The sequence below is a fragment of the Mustela nigripes genome, chromosome 2, assembly GCF_022355385.1.
Source record: "Mustela nigripes isolate SB6536 chromosome 2, MUSNIG.SB6536, whole genome shotgun sequence".
NCBI lineage: Eukaryota > Metazoa > Chordata > Mammalia > Carnivora > Mustelidae > Mustela > Mustela nigripes.
In genome coordinates, this window is record NC_081558.1 from 142,568,328 (window position 1) to 142,576,378 (window position 8,051).

Genomic DNA, 8,051 nt, shown 5'->3' on the forward strand with positions numbered 1-8,051 from the left:
AAAAGGTGATATAAATTCATTGAAAACGCAAGCTCTTTATAGTTGCCTTCCTATAGCATGCACCCAGGGCCCTGGGAATTGGGAGTGTTCCTGGGTTTGCTAGTAAATGAACATGAAGAAAGCAGGATTACTAAACAGGACATGTATAGCTTTGGGGCTAATGTCTGTCAACACTTCAGTTTTAAAACTACAGACAAAATGCTTGAGTGACATGCTGTTGGTTTTGGTTAAGTAAAATCTGTAACTATAGCATATTACAATCTCCAAAACTCTTCTAGAAAATACTCTTAATGTCTTATCTTCATTCTCTGAAATAAAAGAATTGTGGTAACTGCTAAAGATGCCACTGAATCCACACTGCCTTTAAGTACATTAAGGTTACATTAAACAATCACATGTAGACTCTAATAGTGTATTATAAATAACTGCATCTTGATAATATACAGAATTTTTTTTATAAAGATCTTTCAAGGGGCACCTCGGTGGCTCAGTCATTAAGCGTCCACCTTTGGCTCAGGTCATGATCTCAGTCCTGGGATCAAGCCTACCATCAGCCTCCCTGCTCAGTGAGAAGTCTGCTTCTCCCTCTCCTTCTGCCCCTCCCCCTGCTCATGCTTGCTCGCTCTCTCTCCCTTTCTCCAACAAATAAAATTTTTAAAAAGATACTGAAAGACAGAGTTCTAAAATTATGCCCACCCTAAATACAAATCTTTAATTCTATTATAGTTAACATGATAGTGAAAAGCTGAGTACCTGATTTGCAGAGTGAAAAAATCTATGAAGAACTTAGGGGATGGGTATATTAGAGCCACCTTAAAAATCATGCTCACAGAATGCAAAGCAACCATTTGAAGAGAACTTTCCAAACTAGCAATCACAAATACTAAATTCTACAATGCTTATAGAATGAGATGCTATACCATAGCCGTTAATGACTGAAACAAGAAAACAAAAGAGGAGGGAGACAATAGTTAGCTTTAATATAATCTGTGAGCTCCAAACACAAATAAGAGCTTTCGTAAAAAGTTAAATATAATTGTTTTTACTGGATGTAAGCAATATGAATATAGAACACACGTTAAATTGGTAGTTCCCAATGTGACATGGGGATCAGAACACAGACTGCTGAGCCCACCCCCAGAGTTTCTGATTCAGGAGGTCTGGGGTGAGGCCTGAGCTTGCACTAAATTTGCAGAGGTGACTGATGCTACTGTTCTGGACCACACGTTAAGAACTACTGTGCTAACTGCTCCTTGAGGTTCATTCTGAGAACTGTGCATACTGTTCCTTAAGATTTAGAGCTCAGCAGTCTTCTTGGACATGAGTGCACAAGAGTGGAATCTGTTGGCAGGAGACAGACAAAACTGTTATTAAGAGAACACGGCAGATGTAAGGTGACAGGCAGTGGCGAGGACTTGGCTACCTGAAAAGTTCATGCCCGGCTTACAGGGGTTTCTACTACTCCGGGCCAACAGTTGGCACTGGAGGGATTTGGGGGCTCAGGGTTGCTGGCTATCAGCAAGAGGAGAAGAACTGACCGTGTGACAACAAACTTACTCTTCACTATATATGAGGCAAGTCTACCAAGAGCTTTCAACAGACTGTCCCAGTGAATAATCCTAGGAAGTGCTCAGAGACAAAGAAGTTGAGAAACAGAGAAGCTAAGCAACTTCATGGGGACCTCACAGCATAGACAAAGCAGAACTAGGACTGTAATTCAGACTCTGGCTTCAGAGCCCATCCTCATTACCACTATATTCACCACCTCAGATATTCTAATGTTCTCAAGAGAAATCATAAATCCTGTCTCCCATATTTCCGGCTCCTTTCAAAACTTCCATAGCCACCTCCACACTCCTTGACCCCACAGAAACAATACGTTCATGTGTGGGCTCTGACTAGCCCAGGTGCTGCCAGGTAGTTGGCTCTGACCTAGAAGTGAGCAAGAGCTTCCCTGGGCCTTAATGCATGAAGCCTGCAGTCTTTCTGAGGGCTCGTTATATGCCAGGCACCATGCTATGTGCTCTACAAGGACAATCACCCTCTCTGTTTCTCACTTCAACCCTATGAGAGAGATACCACAGGGCTTCCTGTTGGAGGGCAACATAAAAACAAAACTGAGACACAAAGCAAAAAGATACATGGCCCACGGTCAGGCCTGACAGCAAGCAGAGGCAGAGCTGGGGCTAAAATCCAGGCAGGTGGCCTGGGACCCAATACCTCAATGGCTCTGCTACACCATTGGGACAAGTTCCTCAAGGCTTGACATTACACCCCAGCTGTGAGGATGATAAGGAGGTGGCTCCTGAACAGGAAGGGGGAGGTCTCAGTACAAACGAGATCCAAAACCTCAGGGGCTTGAGCGGTTCAGCCCTACGAGTACCTCCAGCACTTGAGAGGTCTTGAGAGACATAAAATTCCAAATAGCAGGTTCACGGATTCACTGAGTCAGTCATGCCTTCATTGCAGGGCCCTTTGCCTCCCTGGAAGCACACAGTGGTCAGGCACACATCCCACAACAGGATCCAATTGTGGAAGCTATATGAGAGACATAATTCACTCACCATTAACAACTGAAAGGAAAAGGTAGCTCACTCCAAATGGAGACAATGAGGAAGGGCTTGCAGGAGATGACAACGAGAGCTGGACCTTGAGGAAGGAGACAGAGCATGAGAAAGGGAATGCTGCCAGGCCATAAGCAGTGTGGAGGAAGGCTCAGCTAGGGGTGGGGAAAGTGCTATGGCCAGAGCACAAAGGGCTATGGGGGCCGGGGGCTACAGCACGTGGATGTAGAAGATGAGCCTGGGAATGCAGCATGGGAGCCTGCAGCAGAATGCTAGAGGTCTTGTGTTGGATTGTATAGACTTCTCGATGAACCATGGAAAGTTTCTGAAGAACTACACGCTCTTTGCTTGTGCTTTAGGAAAATCAATTTGCCACCAATAGGGCAAGTAAGGAAAAGCCACTGAGGACTGGAGATCAATTAAAGAAGTATTCCACAGATGCAGGCAAGAGCCAAGGAGGAAAACTGAAATAGAACCCTACAGACATTTTCAGAGACCGAGGTTTTGAGTCCAAGACCACCGGAGAGTAGGAGGTTGTATGTAAAATGTATGTAATTAATAGGCAAAATGTATTTTCAATGGGGCCCATAATCCCCACCCTACCCTTACAATTGAGATTCATTGCTCTGAAGACCACTAGACTGAGTGATATATTAGACCATAAAAGCAAAGAAACAGATTCTGGGTATGATTAAAGTCTCAGAAATCTGGGTCAATAAATCTAGCCAGTGGAGACAAAATATGGATCCAGGGCTCTGAAGATAGTGCTAGATCAGATAGCTAGGGGAACATTTTTTCTGAGACAGTAAGAGAAGAAATGAGCTGAGCATCCGAGAGTCCATGCCGTGCAAGTGTCCTGTACAGAACAGACAGAAGAGATGTCTAGAATGGCAGAGTTTAGAGGGTGGAAGGTGGGGGCTGACTTAAAAGGAGGAGCAGGAGATCTCGTATACTGGAAACTAAGGAAGAAGTAATAGTCAACAAAATCAAGCATTCTAGAAAGGTCAAATATGATGAATCTACAAATATGAGGTTAGTAGGAACACTGAGATGGTGGAATAGAGCCCCATATGAAAAGGAAGTGAGAGACTATGATTAACTCTCATCTTGCCACAAAAGACAAGACAGTTTACGAGAGTTCCAAGGAGAAAAGACCAACTGTTGGTACATTACCTCAGCTTTTTCCAAGGGTTTCTAGGAACAGAGTGGTCCCTTTCTACACCGTGCAGAGTGAAAGCGCTCCATGTGAAACAGCAAAGAGAGCAGAAGTGCAAACACTCAGCAGGTCTAACCCATGACCACGAAAATCCAGCTTCAGCCAGAAAAATGGGTATGCCAACATTTCAGCCATTAATATTACCTGGGTTTCTAATACCTAGTCCAACCACTCAACCCCAGCATAAATTATTCATAGGGAAAGCAGGGACAGCACGGAGAAAGACACCAAGTGGTAGGGATGGGAGTTGAGAACATAGAAGAAAGTAACAAAAGAGAAAAAAAGAATAGAGAAGAGAAAGGAAAATGAATTTAAGACTTACAGTAGTAGGTAAACTAATTTTTTAAAAAGATTTCTTTATTTATTTTTAGAGAGAGCATATGTGTGAGCAACTTGGGGTGGGGGCACGATCGATGCAGGGCTCATTCCCAAGACCCCAAGACCATGAGATCATGACCTGAGCTGAAACCAAGACCTGGATGCTCAATCAACTGAGCAACATTTTTAGAAAAAATTCCATATCTCACTCAGCATGTGAATTCTTGCCACTTCTATAATAAAACACAAATTGATGAATGTAACATCTCGAGGCATAGTAATAAAAAATGTCTACCTTTATTTTAAAAAACAGCTTAAATACCAGATGCCCGTACATGACTGTATTTGATGGTGTCCATCTAGAACAATTTTACCTATCTGGTAAATAAGGTCTATCTGAATACTATAGCGTTTTAGGAACATTGGCTCTGTGCATTAAATTTTATCATATAGACATATCACTCAACACTTTTTTTTTTCCTTTATACTCTATTTAACTCTGTTTAACTGAAATTTCCTACAATCAAATATGCCTGAACTACAAGAAAATGAAACATTAACCTGAATGCGGTGAGCCTGCCGAGACCAACTCTCTCTTCCCTCTACAGATCCTGCTCTCAGGTTTATACTTCCCCACCATGTCAGATAGACTAGAAAAAGCCATTCTAATTTCCTCCTTTTCAGAAGGGAAAGCTGTCAAGAGAGAACATAAAAAGCATTTCAAGTAATCATCAGTTCATCACTGAAGGAAAACCAAGAGTTTTCTAAGGGCAACTAAAATATTATGGACTTACTCTGGCTTCGAAGTTGAGGAAAGTTTTCAATTTTTAGTGAATCCAAATTCACGTTCAGACACCCCCACTCATTCCCTTGGTCACTTTGCCTTTGGTGGGGGATGGGGGGTGCGGAGAGGAAGGGAAGACAGAGAAGCTACTTTTCCTTAAGTATCAACAGCGTTTTAAAGCATTGAAGGAATTGTCCCATATATTATCTCATTTAATCTTCACAATATTATAAGGTAACTATCCCCAAGCTTATTTTCCAGAAGAACAGACCCAGCTCTATTAATGATTTTCCAAAGGGTGGGGGGGCTATGAATTGGAGGGGCTGAAATCCAAGTTGGAGTCTGTCTGTCTCCAGAGTTACTAGGCTCTTGTCATGGCCCGACAATGCCCGAAGCCAAAATTTCCCAAGTGAAGACATAGAGTAAGTAGCACAGCACAAGGCAGGGAATCAATAGGAGGTCAGGAGTCGTATGCAGGCATATCTCCAGGCTTAATCTCCAAACCATCCCTTCCCTCTAATCAACCATTACACATGAAGTTCTCATACCAGAAAAAGGTAAGTGCTTTATTTAAAGCAGACCTAATAGATACAAATCATTTCAAATGACAGATTAAACACAGTAATTCAAGCATAGGAACCTAAAGATAGCAATCTCAGCAAGGGAACATTAAAGGGTTTGTAGTAATTATACTCAGCACAAATTCGCAGCCACTGGATGTGAGCCACAATTAGAGTGACTTTTGTATACAGAGAGATTGGACAGTAAGATGTGATGAAGATTTTACTACAGTCCTTGGTGCATGTTCTGGCTCCATGCAATAGGCATGGGCACTCAAGACAGATGGACTTGAGCTATGAGATCTCTGCTTGTCTTTGTTTTGTAGTGAGTTAGTGTATGACAAAAGACTAGTGCAGGGGGCCAGGTGACTCAGTCTGTGAAGTGTCTGCCTTCAGCTCAGGTCTTAATCCCAGAGTCTGGGATTGAGCCCCCCAATGGTGCTTCCCACTCAGTGGGGAGTCTGTTTCTCCTTCTGTCTTTCCCCCTGGCTTGTGCTCACTCCCTCTCTCTCAAATAAATAAAACCTTTAACCAAAAAAAAAAAAAAATTAGCAAACCCTCTATGCAAAGGAAAATCATATGCAAGAGAAAAGGACTAGAAGACCAAGACAAGCTCTGGTAATGCATTTGCCAATGTCTCACACTAAAAAGGTAAGAGGGTAGGAATAGGATAAAGGGTTCTTTCAAGGTTTTAGGAAGGCATCAATAATGATACCAAACTTTTATTCCAAGATCTTAGAAACACATTCTCTCCTTGAGTGCTTCAGTCTCTTCTAATACTATATTCTGAAAAATCAGTAAGGTTGTGGGAATTCTGATCTAAAATTCTGTAATTAAATCAGAATCCTCCTTTTATAGAACAATAAAACCAAGAAAATTTGAGTAAGTTATCTAGTAATCCCAAAGAAAATGAGAGTTTGGATCTACTGACTTTGTGATCCGTGATCCACGAACCAGGTCTTTTTTGAACAAGATTACAGACATTCCCATTTGACCTCAAAATCCCAAACTCTAATATAAATTTCAGGCTAATACAACCAAAGTGCCTTCGAAACATTCTGAGGCACCCCCTACTCCATATCCTCCAGAATGGATCCTACCAAATATAGAGCAAACGAATTTTCAAAAGCCAAGGGGACGTTTTTATAAAAGTAAAAAAGGAGAGATTGTTCTAAACATTAAAAGCCTAAAATGACAGCTAAACCAAATGCCGTGTGTAACCAGTGGTTGAATGCCACATCAAAAAAATTAAAAGGGTATTATTGGGAAATTGCAAAATTTTAATACAGACAGAATATTTTAAAATGTTACTGCTTCAACATTAATCTTGACTGATAATAATATTGTGATTAGGTAAGAGTATATCCTTGTTTTTAGAAAGCACAAGCAGAAAAACCTAAGGGCAAGGCATCTGTCACAAGGACTGCAACTTCAAAGAGGTCCCCCCAAAATACTGTGGGGGGGGGGTGGGATAGAGTATGTGAAAATGTTAATAGTGTGTAAGCTGAGATGAAATTTAGTTGCACTATTCAATTTGCCTGTGGACTTGACATCTTTAAAAATAACATTAGAAGAAAAAAGTCACCTTCAGTAAAAAATGAAAAAGGAATTTTATTAAACATTGTGGTGGTCGAAAACCACAAACACATATCCCAGGACATTGTCTTGTACTCAAAATAAATTTGGGATTTGTAATGGCTAAAACTGTTATTAAAAGAGCTTCCCTTCATTTAATAGGATCTTCCAATGAAGCAGCAAGATAATTATTGTTATAAAGTCTCCTGTGGCTTTTATGAAATGTGAGACTTGCTATAAAAACCAGCCAAAATTTAAAAAAAAAAAAATTTAAGCAGGTTAACCTTTCAGTGATTTGAACAATAATAAAGTTATGGGCTGTTTTTCAGCTTTTCTTTTCATCAAAGCATTACACTTTTTTCGTGACTAAACGTGTACTACTTCCCTTTTTGAATGTTCAGTAAGACCGGCTTGAACAAGTCCCAACTTGAGACTGGCATGATATGCTTCAAGACAAATGCATAAAGGCTGCCTCATGCAAACTTTTTCATTCCTAGACTTAATTTGCATCACTGGCCAAAGCTTTTAAATACAACAATCTGACTATTACGTTCCCCAGAAAGGGAAAAAACTATTCCAACCCCAGCCCACCTCCAGGAAGAGAGCGAGCTACCTACTACACTGCATGGACAAGCAGAATGCAGCTCCTTCCCTCCTCCATGAGATCTTTCGAAAACACCAATAGGTACAAGGTCAAGGTGCTCCACTGTACAGGAAGAACTTGGTCCTTACACAGGACAGGGATTATTTTTTAACATAAAAAATTAATATTGTTAGTTGGCCCTAACAGGACAAAGGCAACCCAGGTTAAAAAATATATATATATTAAAATTTAAGATACGTAAATCAGATAAGATAATTTAAGTCTTCCTCCTCTGGGAGGCAACACATTCCTTATTCCTTCAACAGAAGCTTGTGAAGTATTTGTCCAAATAAGGTCCCTAATATGATTTCACACAGATAACTAGAAATTTGGGATGACAACCCTCAGAAGTTGCAGGGAAAGCCTTTATCCACACAGTTTTAAGAAGGCT

General features: G+C 40.9%; 1 protein-coding gene across 1 annotated transcript in view; it reads right to left on the reverse strand.

Annotated features, from left to right (window-relative positions):
* MED12L (mediator complex subunit 12L) overlaps positions 1-8,051 on the reverse strand; it is a 323,861-nt gene that overhangs the window by 93,253 nt on the left and 222,557 nt on the right. The gene's annotated exons all lie outside the window — the stretch shown is intronic.